Source organism: Pristis pectinata, chromosome 9, assembly GCF_009764475.1.
Source record: "Pristis pectinata isolate sPriPec2 chromosome 9, sPriPec2.1.pri, whole genome shotgun sequence".
Classification (NCBI taxonomy): domain Eukaryota; kingdom Metazoa; phylum Chordata; class Chondrichthyes; order Rhinopristiformes; family Pristidae; genus Pristis; species Pristis pectinata.
The window spans coordinates 25,045,315-25,061,798 of record NC_067413.1 but is presented as its reverse complement, the minus strand read 5'-3'; the positions used below and the strand labels follow the sequence as shown (position 1 = coordinate 25,061,798).

At 41.5% G+C, this 16,484-nt stretch overlaps 1 protein-coding gene across 4 annotated transcripts in view; it reads right to left on the bottom strand.

The window, feature by feature from the left end:
* LOC127574405 (corticotropin-releasing factor receptor 2) overlaps positions 1–16,484 on the bottom strand; it is a 163,561-nt gene that overhangs the window by 40,413 nt on the left and 106,664 nt on the right. The window lies entirely within an intron of this gene.

Below are 16,484 nucleotides of genomic sequence, written 5' to 3'. Positions count from 1 at the left end.
GCCACCTGAAAATAGTAATTACTCAGAACTACCACTTTCTCCAAGTATTCACAAAATGAGACATAAGGAAAAAGCCCCATTTAAAGGCAGGCTCGATCTATTCAATCATCGCACTTGACAAGTTGGAAGACATTGACAGGGTAAAAGGCTCAGACTAAATCTGGCCCAATGAGAAGGAATATCTCTCTATCAGCGCTGTGCAAGACTAAGAAGGAAGCTTTGTGAGGCCCTGATAAATATTAGGCAAGAGTCAATACTCTGAGTGTAGTGCTTGTTTTTAAAAAAGAGTGACATAATGGACACCAGCCCAATTATCTTACTTTCATTCAGTGTAAAATAATAATCAACATTATTTTAACATTTAAAGTGAGTGTTTCAATGGAGTCTCATAAATAAAATAAAATGACTGGGCTCTCATGATAAGCATGCAACTACTAGTTGAACATCAGTGGATCCTGAGATAGAAGGCTATTTTTCTGCAAGTCTGAGCAAGCTGGATTAATTCTCCATGATGATCTGCAAATCCCCTTTTGCTCTACAATCTTGGGAGCAATGAATTGAAGGACTTCAGCAGTCATTTCACTAAAGTTTCATTTTATTGGTTGAAGTAGATTAATGTCAGGCATGTTCTGAGCAGCCATTTTCACTTTACAGCAGCATCTTGGGGGGGGGGGTGGTGGGGGAGGTGGTGGTGTCCTGCTTTAGAACTTGATTCATCGAATAATTAGATATTACAGTGCAGAGGCATCTCAGGCAGGTTATCAAGTCAGCACTGAATATCGCACATGTTAATGAACCTCTGGAATTCTCTCCCATGGAGGGTTCTGGAGACTAAATCACTGGTGGTATTTAAAGGGGCAGTAGATAAATTTTTGAAAGACGGTGGAATTCAGGGCTATGAAGCCTGTGCAGATCAACCATGGTGGGGCAGGCTTAAAGGGTCAGGTGTCCTATTTCCCTGTGTTCTTGTATAACAAATGCACACTTGTTAATAAATGCACACCTTTATTATGCAGCTTTGATTAGCAAATATGTACAACAGATACTAAATGCACCCTCCTCCCACAATCTGTCAGATAGTGTGCATTTGGACATTCAGACCAGAATGTTGAAATTCATAAAATTATGATTTACTTCAAAAATAAGAATATAGTATCATGATGTTCTTTTAAGTACAAATAAACAGAAATACATATTAGGTGTGTGTTTTTCCTAGTTAAATCCAATATAGTTCCTCAAAAATGGATATTTTGCACTTATTGTGACTTTAAGACTACTGAACTACCTACACGTATATTTGTATATTTACAGCTGTGTATGTATGTCTGTATGCATATATATATATATATATATATATATATATATATGCATTTTTGCTTCTGTATGTATTGTAATAAGAGTGAAGAGCTTACAGAGTTCTTTACACTTGGATTATTTGTACAGCTACCTCTAACACTAGCCCATCAAGCTTATTTTATCCTAAGGAATTCCCTAGCTAAGACCCAGCTTTCATCTTTCTCCTGTTTGTCTCTTATTTCCCCTTTGCTGTTTTTAGAAATGACCTAGATGATGGGATAGGAAGCCATGTGCTCCAGGCTTGCCAATAACACAAAGATAAGCAATGTTGTAAATAGTGTAAATAGAAGTATTAAATTACAAAGGGATATCGATAAATTGAGTTAATGGACAGGACTATAAAATGTGGATTTTAATGTAAGCATGCATGTGAGTGAGAGAGAGAGCAAGTGATTGAGAAACAAGAGTACTCATTTACCCAGCACACAGACACTAAAAGTGTTGCTTCCTCTATTATTGTGATCTTGTCATCTCTGGGCTTGCTATGCTGCTACATGACAGAAATTGGTCAAGCACTGTGAAATCTATTAACAGTTCTCTTATTGATTTCTGCCAACTGATTGTGTTGTCATTGCTATTGAGCCAATAATTAGGCTTCCATTTTTTGTGGAAAGATTTTAACCCTTATATTTTAAAGATGGAAACTCATGTTAGGTTAGAAATGATAGAACCTGTGGAAATATGTAATAAGATGGCACTGAGCAGTGGTGTCATGCCAGTTTCTTCCAGAGCTTGTGGGGAAGCCATTTTTGAATGTACTGGAGAAGGAATTTGTGGATCATCCAAAATAATGATGTTGTAGCACTCCTTCTGAACCATGCCAGACTATCAGCCCTTAAGTCTGGAGTGGACTAGATCTTACAACTATTAGACTCAGATAGAAGAGTGTTAAGGATGGACAAAAGATGTAGCACAATTAGTCATATAATTTCAATGTTCACTTCAAATTCTGAAAATGCTCTTTCTCTAGCACACTAATACGACATGTACATTTACCATTCTAAGCAGGGTCAGTAATTTGGAACAATCTTGCAATAAGTCAAGTGGTTTCAAACTCACATGGCACTTTCACCATTTGTTCTACCGGCGCAATGTGCTACTCGTTGGAAGTGTATAATGGTTACCATGGTCATCGTTTTCAAGCCAGTTAGTCAAAGAGTCATACAGCATAGAAATAGGCCCTCAGGCTCGCCATGTCCATGCTAGCCGCTCTAATTTCTGACATGTACTTCTGACTACATCTCCACTGCTGATGTGACAATTCATAAAATTCCATTGTATGCTGCTGCCATCACATCATTGGTTAATTTAGGATCCTTGCAGCACTTCTAGCTCTGCAAAGATTGGCAGTCCATGCTTGCAAGCAGCAAGACCTAAGCAACATTTGGACATAAGTGGCCAGAAAGGTGCCAAGAAATGAACTTCTCCAACAAAGTGGGCCTAACCAGCTAATCTTAATACATACAGTTCTTGTTATCCGTTGACATGCTATCCCTGGATCTGTGTACTTGTAAGGTCAGCCTCAGGCCCCATTTTGATTTTTTCAAACAAATATATTTAAATGCATGTCTGTCAAATATGATTCTGAGTGCCCAGCTAACATGCGTCAAGTAGCTCCCTACTGCGCAATGTTCTCATAAATAGTGGTCTTTATTTACATAGCTGCACTTGTGATTTTAAAACCTATCACTGCTTGTAAGTTTCAATACATTCAATGGAAGTAGATTGTCAATGTCATTTCCTTTTAGAGATTTAAACATTTTGATGTACTCATCGATGTTTATTAATGTGTGTTAATGCTCTTAGAACATTATAGGGTATATGTTTATTTGGGGGTTGCATTAGCTACAAAGTGGAGAACTATAGTGCTATCCATGTTTTTTGGTATCCTTGGAAAGTTCATGCCCCAATCTCGCTCAGATAATGAGGACTTGTGTATTCAATGACATTAGCATTGCTGTGACCCCACCATCAACATTCTGGGACAATATTGGCCAGTAACTCACCTCCTCACACTTCAAAGCCATCCACGAGGATAAAATAAGGAGACTGATAGAATTATGTCTTCTTGCCTGGATGAATGTGGCTCAAAGAAACTTGGCACCATTGTAAGCAAACCAGCTCATTTGATTGGCATCCCATCCACCATCCTAAACATTGGGTCCCTCCAGCAGTAGAATAGAGTGGCTGCAGTGTTTACCATAACAAAATGCACTGCAGTTGCATGCTTGGGCTACTGTCACTCCTGTGACCTACAGCACCAAGAAATACAAGGGCAACAGGTGCATGGGAAACTCACCACCCTCAGGCTTTCATCCAAGCTGCATGACATTTGACTTGGAAGGGCACTGTTGTCCATTGATGATTTCAGCATTTAAATCCTGGAACTCAGTGCAACAGTATTGTGGGGAGTCCTTTCACCTAAAGGCCTGCCGCAGTATAAGAAGGTAGCTCACCTCATGGGCATTTGGGCATGGACAATAAAAGTTGGCCAAAGTAGTTATGCACATATTGTAAAAAAAATTATTGCCGACTCAACTGAGTTTGCTTCAAATAAGGAGCAGAAAAGACATAGAACCACGTTATTTGCCCAACTCGTCCATGCTGACCAGTAGACACCCTTCCTGATACTTCAGTTGAACTCTGTAACCAAGATCATCACAGTGACAGTGCCAGTAGAGCAGCTGCTTCACAGCTCCAGTGACCTGGGTTCAATCCCGACCTCTGGTTCTGTCTGTGTGGAGGTTGTTTATTCTCTCTATGTCTTCATAAATTTCCTCTGGGAGCTCCAATTTCCTCCCACATCCCAAAGCCATGCAGGTTTGTAGGTTAGCATGGACTTGAAGGGCTGAAGGACCAATTTGTGAGCTGAATGACTCTGAAATGCAACACTAAAATTACATCAACCTTACAGATAAAACCGACTTTTTTTATCTTTTTGCTTCAGGGTATTCCTTGTTGGGACAAGTTTGAACATATCCTTGGGTTGATTCAAATCACAAACAATTTATGAAAAAAATATAATGTCTGTCAGAGGAAATTACTTTCATGTTGAGACTAATTCTGTCATCCTTTGAGATGGACTGTGAAGTACTACTTCTGCTCAGGCTGTCCCTTGGGGTGAGGGATCACATGCTTCTGCTCCAGTTCTGTGGTTTCTCCTCATGTGACTGCTGGGGCAAACATGGAATCCACAGACCCTGCCAGGATGGAGCAGGAGGTACTTGATAGGGTGGGTGGATGGGTAGTTTTGAAGGTGGTGCGGATCTTCTGTCATCTGTGCTGGGCTTCGGTATGCTCCCAAAGCTACCTTAGATTTTTAATGTCAGTCCGAATGCCCCTTCTCCATTTTAAGAGGTCATTGGCCAGGGATTCCTAAAGTCAGATGGGAAAGTTTCACTTTTTCAAGGAGACTTGGAGAATAACCTTGAACTGTTTCTTCTGTCCACCTGGTGATCTCGTGCTGTGATGTTGTTTTTGGCGTCTAATATCAGACATGCAAACAATGTGACCCGCCTATAAGGGTTGACTGATTGTTATTGAATATAGAACATAGAATACTACAGCACAGTACAGGCTCTTCGGCCCACAATGTTGTGCCAACATTTTATCCTGCTCTTAGATCCATTTAATTGGGGCATCAATGCTGGGGATGTTGGCTAGAGAGGACACTGGTTCATTTATCCTGCCAGCTGATTTTGAGGATTTTATGGAGATGGTGTTGGTGGTACCATCCAGTGCATTGAGGTGCCTGATATGGGTAGCCCAAGTCTCAAAAAGATCTAAGAGGCCAGGGTCACTGCTACCTATGAACTCCATGCTATTACTTCCCACTGATCTTCTGAAGGCTTCTTTTGCAGCAAGGCCAACATCATGTGTGTCACACCAGCTCTGATAATGGTCCAGTTTGCTGATGCTTTCAATTCCCATAACACTTTCTATAATGTGAAGATTTCTGCAAAAGGCATCTGAATATACAAGGAGATGAATTAGGAACAGTAGCAGGCCACCATTTAACAAGATCACAGCTGATCTGAATGTAACTTCAACTCCAGATTCCCACCTACCACATAGTCTTTCACCCACCTGCTTATGAAGAATCTATCTACCTCTGCCTTAAAAATATTCAAAGACTACTTCCATTGCCATTTGAAGAAGAAAGTGCCATCTTAGGGAAAATAATTCACCTCTGTTTTATCTCTGTGAAACTTGTATTAAACAGTGACCCACTAGTTCCAGATTCTCCCAAGCAGAAACATCCTCTTCACATCATCAATCCAGACCACACAGTTCTCTAGTCATGTTGTAACAACTTGCCATTGGACTAACACCTTGGTCTGTCAAGCCTGTGAGGTGGATAGCGTGCAATCAACCTCTCATATTAAAAGAAATCATGCACAGGTAACATGCACTCCTCAATATGAGACAAGGGTATTGCATATTAAGCTCCTTAAGAACATCTTTCTGTTATCATTGTCTGAGAGCTCAATGTTTTGATGTTGACATTGCTAGCCTCAGTGAGCAATGAAGGGCAAGAGATGGCCAGCTCAAAGAATACTATGGTGGGTACATTTTCCTCTGGTAGAGCAAACTAGAAGCGGAATGTTGTAGTCATGGGATGGGTTTGGTGTCAAGAATGAGCCAGTTTGGCATCTCATCGATTCCCCTTGTGCGATAAGTAAATGTCCCAGGACCCTCTGGCTCACTGCAAAGTAGAAGTAGCACACTAGAATAATCAGCACATACACCCCAGTTCTAGATGCTACTCTGACTTTGAAAAAGCCTTAGCCCCCCATCTGAGAAAGACATAAAGTGATCCTCCTGGGAGATTTCAATATCTGGGTCTGAAAGGATGTAATCCTCTGGAAAGGCTTAAGTAAGGAAAGTTAATTCCAATGGTCCTCCTCCTGACAGTGTCAGAGCTTGGCAAGAGCAGAGCAAAGAGCATGGTTTTGTCATAACCAACACTCTCTTTTGCTGTAGATTCCATGGCAACATCCACAGTTCAGGCATTGGTACCTGTTAGATTATGTCATCATCCAAGCAAGAGACCACAAGAATGTCCACATCACCTGCACCATGACAGGTGCAGGTAACTATTGGACTGACCACTGCCTAATATTCTTTTCTCTCCATCAATTTGACCCCCAAACAAAGAAATGCTGCTTCAAGAAAATCAACATCGAAGATCTCAAGGACCTTGCATAAGTGGCTCATCTCAAATAGAACCACAGCCTGACAACCCCCAATCAACAGGAGCTGCAGAATGTTGACAATATCTGGACTCTCTTGAACTCCACCTGTGAAGAAACTCTTGATTCCCTTACCAGAAAACACTAGGACTGGTTTGATGAGAATGACCAGGAGATCCAGGAGCTAATTAACCACAAACACAAGACACTCTTGGATTGAGAATTCCGGCCACACTTCTAGGGGAAAAAAAAACATCTCTGCAGATATTTGAAGACTAAAGTCATAAGAAAACCCTTGACCTAAAGAATAGATGATGGATGGAAAGAGAGCAGAAAGTGTAGCAACCTGATGATAATCATGATATTCATGAATTCTTCAGTGCTGTCAAGACCATCTATGTCATGGCATGAATGTTCTTAACTCTGTCCTACAGCAAAATCTCTGGTCCAGCCATGCCACCACTCAAGACTGACAGGTAGTCCAAAAGGCCACATGCTACATGCCAAACAAGGAACAGCAAAGCCTTGGGAGCAGACTGCCTTCCTGCTGAACTTCTAAAACTTTCTGCTACACAAATTGCATCATGTATAGTTTTATTCACAAAGATGAAGTTAATATTATGGAACATAAAACACAGAACATTACAGCACAGTACAGGCCCTTTGGCCCATGATGTTGTGCCAACATTTTATCCTGCTCTAAGATCTATCTAACCCTTCCCTCCCACATAACCCTCCATCTTTCTATCATTCATGTGGCTATCTAAGAGTCTCTTAAATGTCCCTAATGTATCTGCCCCCACAACATCTGCCAGCAGTGTGTTCCACACACCCATCACTCTCTGTGTAAAAACCTTACCACTGACATCCCCCTTGTACCTTTCTCCAATCACCTTAAGATTATGGCCCCTCATGTTAGCCATTTTTGCGCTGGGAAAAAGTCTCTGACTGTCCACTTGATCTATGCCTCTTATCATCTTGTACACTTCTATCAAGTCACCTCTCATCCTCCTTTTCTCCAAAGAGGAAAGTCCTAGCTCACTCAACCTATCCTCATAAGACATGCTCTCCAATCCAGGCAGCATCCTGGTAAATCTCCTCTGCACCCTCTCTAAAGCTCCACATACTTTCTATAATGGGCAATCAGAACTGAACACAATACTCCAAGTGCGATCTAACCAGAGTTCTACAGAACTGCAACATTACCTCACGGCTTTTGAACGCAATACCATGTTGTGAGAAAAGGTTCTTTTGAGTCTCAAAGGCAGTGGACTCTGGACACAGTTTTTGGATTTTGAAAAAAGGTTTATTCACAAAGACAAACGCGGGAACAGAATAAACAGGAACGGATGCACACGCACACACACAGGTGATCACGGAATGTGAGGGTAGTCGCAACAGGGGTGAAGTGCACACACACACACACACACACACACACACACACACAGAGTGAATTAGTTACAAATGATCAAGGAAAATGCAATACGGTGACTGAACCCCCTGACTCTGGACAAGCATCGACTCTTTGGTCCCAGGAATCCTTAACTAATTACCCTTAAGTAGTGCACAGCTTACCTCCACATCCCTCAGAGACAAAGAGGCAGCATGCCAGCATGCGGCACTTTTTATACTGCTGAAGGGCTGGGGGTGGAGCCAGCCCAGGTGATTCACAAGCCAATCGCTCAGGGCCAGGTGCAAAGGTGTTTTACAAAAGCCAAGGTGTGCCCAGAGGGGCAGGGGTGGAGCCAAACCTTGATTGACAGTGGTGTCACTTCCGACCCGATAAGCAATGCCGTCATCCAACCAGAGGGGTCAGTGTTGTCACTGTCACATGACAGCCATGATCTTTCACACTTCACATGACAGCCATGACCTTTCACACTACAATACCCCAACTAATAAAGGCCAACACACCATACGCTTTCTTAACAACCCTATCAACCTGCGCGGCAACCTTGAGGGCTCTATGGACGTGGACCCCAAGATCCCTCTGTTCCTCAACACTGCTAAGAGTCCTGCCATTAACCTTGTATTCTGCCTTCAAATTCGATCTTTCAAAGTGTATCACTTCACACTTTTCTGGGTTGAACTCCGTCTGCCACTTCTCAGCCCAGCTCTACATCCTATCAATTTCCTGTTGTAATCTGCAGCAACCTTCTACACTATCCACAACACCACCAACTTTCGTGTCATCAGCAAACTTACTAACCCACCCTTCCACATCCTCATCCAAGTCATTTATCAAAATCACAAAGAGCAGGGGTCCCAGAACAGATCCCTGTAGAACACCACTGGTCACCGACCTCCAGGCAGAATATGCTCCATCTACTGCCACCCTCTGTCTTCTATGGGCGAGCCAATTCTGAATCCATACAGCCAAGTTTCCCTGGATCCCATACCTCCTGACTTTCTGAATGAGCCTTCCATGAGGAGCCTTATCAAATGCCTTACTAAAATCCATGTACACCACATCCACTGCTCTTACCTTCATCAATGTGCTTTGTCACAAATCAAAGAATTCAACCAGGCTCATGAGGCATGACCTGCCCCTCACAAACCATGCTGACTGTCCCTAATCAGCCTATGCTTCTCCAAATGCCCATAAATCTTGTCTCTAAGAATCTTCTCCAGTAATTTGCCCACCATTGAAGTAAGACTCACTGGTCTGTAATTCCGAGCGTTGTCCCTGCTCCCTTTCTTAAACAAAGGAACAACACTTGCCACCCTCCAATCATCTGGCACTACTCCTGTGGCCAGTGATGACGCAAAGATCATCGCCAAAGGCACAGCAATCTCTTCCCTTGCTTCTCGTAATAACCTTGGATATATCCCGTCTGGCCCTGGTGACTTATCTATCCTAATATTTTTTAAAAGTTCCAGCACATCCTCTTTCCTCATATCGACATGTCCCAGCATATCAGCCTGTTGTATGCCATCCTCACAAACATCAAGGTCTCTCTCACTGGTGAATACTAAAGCAAAATATTGGCTTCTTCCTGTATTTTACAGAGAAGCAAAGAATAGTCAACTTATGAATGCCATGACAAGTGTTTTCAATTATCCCACATGCTTCAGCTCTTCAGGACAGATATAATAAAACAGCCACTACATCTACAACTGATACCTTGAGATCATTTGGACATTTCTGGTTATGCCAGACTGGTGGGGAAATTACGAGCAAGGAGGCAAACTTTAAAATTAAAGTCTAGATCTTTGTATGTGATATCTGGAAACACTTCTTTATTCAATGGGTGGTGGAAACCTGACACTGCTCTCTAGAGAGCCATTGCAACTTTACAACTGATATTTTCAAACTGACATTGATAGATATTTTATTAAGTACATTAAAGTTATGGAGTTAAGGTGGTAAATAGAGTTGCTTTGCAGATCAGCATGATCTGATGGAATGATATAACAGGCTTGGAGGACTGAATAGTCTACTCCTGAGCTATGAACTGAATTGTATTCTGAAAGGGGAGGCGAGTTTGAGTGGAGCTGCCGTAAATGACATTGTGTTGGGAAACTGGTTCCAAGCAGCCAAAACCTACATTTGGTTGGAACTTGTTAAGCTCGGTGCACAACTCCCTTGGGAGAGGTGGGCTGTCAATTTCCATTTGCTCACTCAATTTGAGCAATGTTGACACATTGTTTCGATGATATTGGACTCACTGAGCTCCTCGCCTTCCTGAAACTCAGCAAGATCAATGTGACTGTATCCATACTGACAATTTAAGGGGTTGAAGAAATCTCTGGCAAAGTTATCAATAAGTACCCTGTACCAAGGCCTGCAAAAGTTAGGGAGAGCACTTTCCATCCACTGCACCACCAGCACCCCATCCCTCTGCCCCTCCCTACCCCAGACCATAATCACCTGAAAGATCAATATTTCTGCAGATTGATTTGATGTGTATAAAATGCTAGTTTAACATACACCTCCAAGGAGGTCAAATGTAACTTCCAGTGCACACCCCATTCTATACTCACAGTTTCTTCCTTAGTGGCTATCCAAAAAGTTTGTGTTCATTGTTTTAATTAGAAAGTACTTTATAAGTCATTTTCTTCCCCTCTGGAGTTTAATTAATCACATTTGGATGCATGCCAATAGTGCTGCTTTAGATTAAATTCAAATCATGACCACGATAACTAACAGTACAACCAAACATCAGCATTCTATAGCTTACTGCCAGCAAAATCAGTAGGGAGGACACCAGCAAGGCAATAGCAAAGCAGCTCACAGAAAGCACTACAATGCGGTGAGATTCATTGGCGAGTTTTAGGAAACTTCCTTGATAATTTGAACACTAATAGCCCAGACATCAAACATCTACAGTCTCCTAGTGGAGAGGCTATGACCAATTGTACCTGATGGCCATACATTACCAGTGGCTGTGACAGTCACCACCATCCTTAACATTGTTTTGGTTCTGGATCCTTCCAGGGCTCTGCCACAGACATGTGCAAGATTTCCATGTCAGCCGCCTCCAAATTAATTAGACAGTTCACTAATGGTTTGCTTGCCAATTATGTCAACTTTCTCACTGACAATGACAGTTTGAGTGAGCAGCCCGTATATAACCTTTGCAGTTCTGTCTGGCTTCTACAGAGCCACCAACTATACATGTAATACAGGAAGCCCAGGAGGATTCACCAACTACAAGTGCTCCCAATCCATCAATGTGCTGCTGGTGGGAACAGAAATGTTGCTGTTGGTGTGTGCAAGATTTCCGATCAGCCAGCACAATTCTTTCATCATGCAGAAGTCAAAACACCAGGATCCCTCAGGACTTGGTAGGGCAATTGAGGAGAAACTAACCAGGGATGGGATTCCCAGTGCAAACTTGTTTCATGATATCCAACCACACTGAAACCTAACTGTGTGGGTTCCCTCACATCATGACCAAATGTGTGAGTGAACTAGCCATTGACATGCTCAAGGTGTGCTTCAGGTGCCTGGACAGCTCCAGAGGTGCCTTTCGGTATGCACCAATCAGGATCTCCAGTTTGGTCACGGCTTATTCTGCACTGCACAATGTCCTGCTGCATCAAAGCCTGGAGCTGCAGGAGAAACAAGGTGAAAGGCTATATGCGAAGAGGGCAGAAAAGAAGATAATAAGGGAGCAGCAGCTTCTCGACACTGCAGGATATAGCAGCAGATTCACCAATATTCACCAATATAGTCATGTCACCAAAAATGCAATAGCTACTCTGATTCCTACACCTCCATTCCTTATCCCACACTCAAAGCTCTTGACATAAATCAGTCCTGCAACCAATCAAGGAACCCTTAAACAAGCCTCCTTCAGTCCCCATCAATTAATATCATCATATTACTAAACAAGGTAGAAGACAAGAAAACATTCAAGAGTGTTGAATGACAAGTGGTTAAAAAAAGGAATATTTTTGAGAACTAACTAAAGAACAAAATGACCACGTGCAAACCTTTGTACAGTCCCTGTGTGGGGTAACCACTGTGGATTCAGAAGGGGTACGGGCAGGCTGTTCAGATTCCTGCTCCAGTACTAAAATTTCTCAACAAAGGTCCTCTGGTTTAAAGCTCATGAGGACCATTTCATGGGCTGTTTCACTTGAACATGTTTCAGAACAGTCTTGGCTATTGGATGACAAGCCAGCAAGTGGGTTGCTGGACAAGAAATCTGATCTGCTGTTAGTGAGAAGTGGAAACTCTCTGAGTAGAGATTCCATTCCATAACCACGTTCAGCAATATCTCCTAGGCCCAGGTATGCTTCACTACTAGAATCTACTTGGAGTTGATAAAATTTGGTTAGAATAGGTAACAGGAAAAATTAGTGGGGAATGGGATGACACGGACTTGATGGGCTAAAATGATCTTCTTCTATGTAGTAAACCAAATATGCAGAATCTGCCATTCTGCTCTCTGGTGCACTGTCTCCTTGAAGCTGATGGCTATGCAGCTTCAGAAAGTCTTGAATCCTTTGAGTAATCATTGTCAGTAACTTTCAACCAATTAACGTTTCATACATAAGACCTTGCCAGATATAGTAGATGTAAATTTGTTCTGGCAAGGCAGGAATATGTTGACATTTATCACTATTAGCTTATTATTAGGAAGGGATTGTTGGCTTTTATTGCAAGAAGATTTGAATAGAAGAGTAGAATAGTAGAAACTTCTTGCTCCAGTTATCCAAGAGCTGATGAGCCCACACCTGGGATTTGTGTATAGATCTCCCGACTGAAGGGAAAATATGCATGTGAGAAAGGGAATTCAACAAAGATTGATTCTCGAGATGCTGGGTTTGGCAGATGAGAAGAGATTAAGCAGGTTGAGCCCATATGCTCTTAGTTCTTATATATAATTCAAGCCAAGCCTCCCAGCTGTGATTAAAAACTCAATGCTTTATTTTTCAACCTGAATCATTATAATGAAAATCCCATTTCAGTAGGTAATGAAATTTAAAATTTATCAATTGTACTGCAATGGTGATCACTAATCCTGTCTTATAGTGATGCTACACGTTCTGATTTGCGCATAGGCTTTGGTAGGAATGAAGATTTATGATGACATTTAACTTTCTGAAATGCTGACACAAGGAGACTGTAGATGCTGGAATCTGGAGAAAAAAAAATGAGCTGCTGGAGGAACTTGGTGGGTCAAGCAGCATCTGTGGAGAAAAAGTGACAGTCGATGTTTCGGGTCGACACCCTCCATCTGAACTGAAATGAAGGGAGAGAATCAGAATAAAAAGCTGAGGGGGAGGGGTGGGGCAAGAGCTGGCAAGCAATAGGTGGATGCAAGTGAGGTCTGTGTGGGAATGGGAAGAGGAATTTAAATGGCTTGCAAATGGGAGCTCCAGATGGCCATGGCAGACAGAGTGCAGATGTTCGGCAAAGCGGTTCCCTAGTCTGCGCTTGGTCTCACGATGCTGCCTTACCCACTGAGTTCCAACAACAGCTCATTTTTCGTTTCTGAAATGCTTCCTGATTCTGTGCTTAAAACAGGATAATTTAGGATATAATCCATAAATCACAGTCTGACATGTAATGAGAAACAGAGATTATTATTTTCCCCTTTGTTCTAATGCACGCACTCTTTGGTTTTCTGATAAATTTTCTGGTGCTGTTCCCACAGCTTTAACTTTGTCCCTTTCTTCCACTTCACTTACATGTGTTCTTTCCTTTCTTGCCCTCTTTTCCCAATCTTAGTCCCTGTAATCCTTTCTCTTTGGCCAGTCTTTCCCTTTTGTTTTTCCCATATTTCTCACACATTATTTCTCTCTTTTCAAGGTCAGATCAACAGCAGTGATATGAATGACTGGTTATTTTGTTCGTAGTCCGGTAGTTTAAGGGCACAATATTGAACAGAAAGTTACACCTTCTGGTATATATTTGTTTGCATCTAGCTGAGCAGGTGGATAAAGTAAATTTTTACATCCCATGTTAAAACAAAAATCTCTAACAGTAACACACTGCAAAAATATGTCTGGGGTGAATCTTGAACCCATGATCTGGGTCCAGAGTCATGGAGCCATATATCATGGAAACAGGCCCTTTAGCCCACCGAGTCTGTGCCAGCCATTAGGCACCCACCTACACTAATCCCATGCCATTCTTCCCACAGTCTCATCAACTCCCCCAAGATTTTACCACTCACCCACACACTAGGGGCAATTTACAGTGATCAGTTAACCTATCAGCGCACAGATTTTTTGGGATGTGGGAGGAAATCAGAGAACTGAGTTCTGTGTCACTGTTCTGCTCTACTGTCAACTCAGAAGCAGGTTTACACTAATTGAACATTGATATAAGAAGGATTCTTGAGGAGTGGAAGTAATGACAAAGCAGTACATAAAAATTGAAATGCTGCAGTCTAATACATGGCAAAATTGCCTACTCTGACATTATACACGATGAAATCTAATGAAACATGATAACACAACCAAGAAAAATGTTAGTGGGCAAAATAATAATCTGATGATCATTTTATCTTAATAGTACTTGTCTAGTAAGGAATCGATGCAACTCATTACATACTGTATTGCCATCAAGTTATGATATGATAGATCTAATGAAAGAACTTCTGCAGTCCCTTTTAATTTCAGCAAAAGCATCTTAGAAGCAGTGACACCAGCCATTAATGTTGTTGGTCCTGGGAGCAAAATACGCTGAGGTTCTACAGCAGGGAATCAGAACAGCTGCTGAAACATGTTATCAATTCATAAATATGGTAAAGAAAAAAAATCTATCGGTATAACTTGACAACTCATTGATGGACAAGAAACAAGGTGTAGGATAAATGCATGCTATTTGTATTGGCAAAAGGTTGAATGTAGTATATCACCAAGTCTTGGCCAGGTGTGGCCCAAAGAACAATAGTATGACCATTGTAACTTACATCCATGATACCTAGAATCATCTTGGTCACTTCTATCTCTGGGTAAGTTTTAACTTTTTTCCTATGATTCTTGATTATATCTACATAATTCAGGTAAAGGCTAACTGATCCTGTAAAGAGTAACATTAATTGATTTTCTGCCTTGAGAAACTGTCACTAAACTTTGTCTTCTATTGTAAAGATATTTCTAGCATGTGGTTGCCTATAATTACATCCTCTGCTCAAGTATTATCCCCTGGAAATGAATCCATGAGGTCTGATTCTTTTTCAGTTCATAAGACCAGATTTTTGCCCCATGTAGATGAAGCAAAATATGCTAATCGTTCAAAAAATAACAGTTGCACCTCACTCAACCATGTCCAAAAGCAATATCTCTTGATAAATAGTAATGCTTTCCTAGCTGACACACCACTAATACTAAACTGAAGACTTAACAGAGATAATTATAGTGGGCATAGAAGCTACTCCAGTAAAAAACAAAAGAAACCATGATGCTTCTAATGCTTTGCTAGAAGGTTGGCAGCTCTATGAATATCATGTTGTTTAAGCTTAGTTCATGGTACGTCTACTTTGTTTGACAAAAAGAAACTACTTTAGGAACTATTTAAGTTAAATGTATGTTTATTCTATTTCTATGTAGCCACATTTCAAAGGTAGGTTAATTGAGAAATTGTGTGTCTAAGATGAGGAGTTTGGGGAGATAGGTGCTGAGGAGGAAATGGTCACGGCCAAAGATTATGGAGGGTTCTGAGGATGGTGGGGGGAGGGGTAATGCCTGGTTAGGTGTTGGTGAGTTTGGAGACTGAGGTTTCCAACTTCCACAACCACCTTTGGGCGGGAAATCAGAATGTAGACGTTCAAAAGGTTTGGAGGGTTAGGTTAGGTGAATTGGGTGAGTGGGAGGGTGATGATAGAGTGGGAGAAGATGGTACAGAGATGGGACGTTTGTAAGGGACTTGTCTGTGCCTTTGCTACAGGAAATAGTTCTCCAGGGAGTGCTTGGCTATGGGTGAACAACTTTATCCAAGTTCCCCCACTGTATAGGAATGCTGTCATCCTGTGCAAGACTGACACAGCAAACAGGTTAGGTATGGAAGTGTGACTCGTGCCTGGAGATCCTTAGTCAAATATCCAAAGTGATATGAAACAACTCAGAAAGGGCTCTTAACACATTTTAATTTGGGAAAAGAAATTAAGTCTCAATTGCACAAACACTGAAAAATAACACTACACAATTGAATTTCTAAGAAATAACTCTCAAAGACTGCAGCAGCTAAGATTCTTATGTTAATTCTGAATCCAATAAATTAACTGAAAGAGATGAATTACAACAATCAGACAAGAATTTGACTATTGGTCCTACCAGAATGGCAGAGAGTGAATTAAATGGACCTAAATGTGGCTAGATGGTGAATTATCAATATTCATGTGAATGATGTTTTGACTTTGGTTCTCAGAGAGTAAACTTTCCCACAAGCGTAGCGGTTAGTGCGACGCTATTACAGCACCAGCGATCAGGGCTCAATTCCCGTCGCTGTCTGTAAGGAGTTTGTACGTTCTCCCC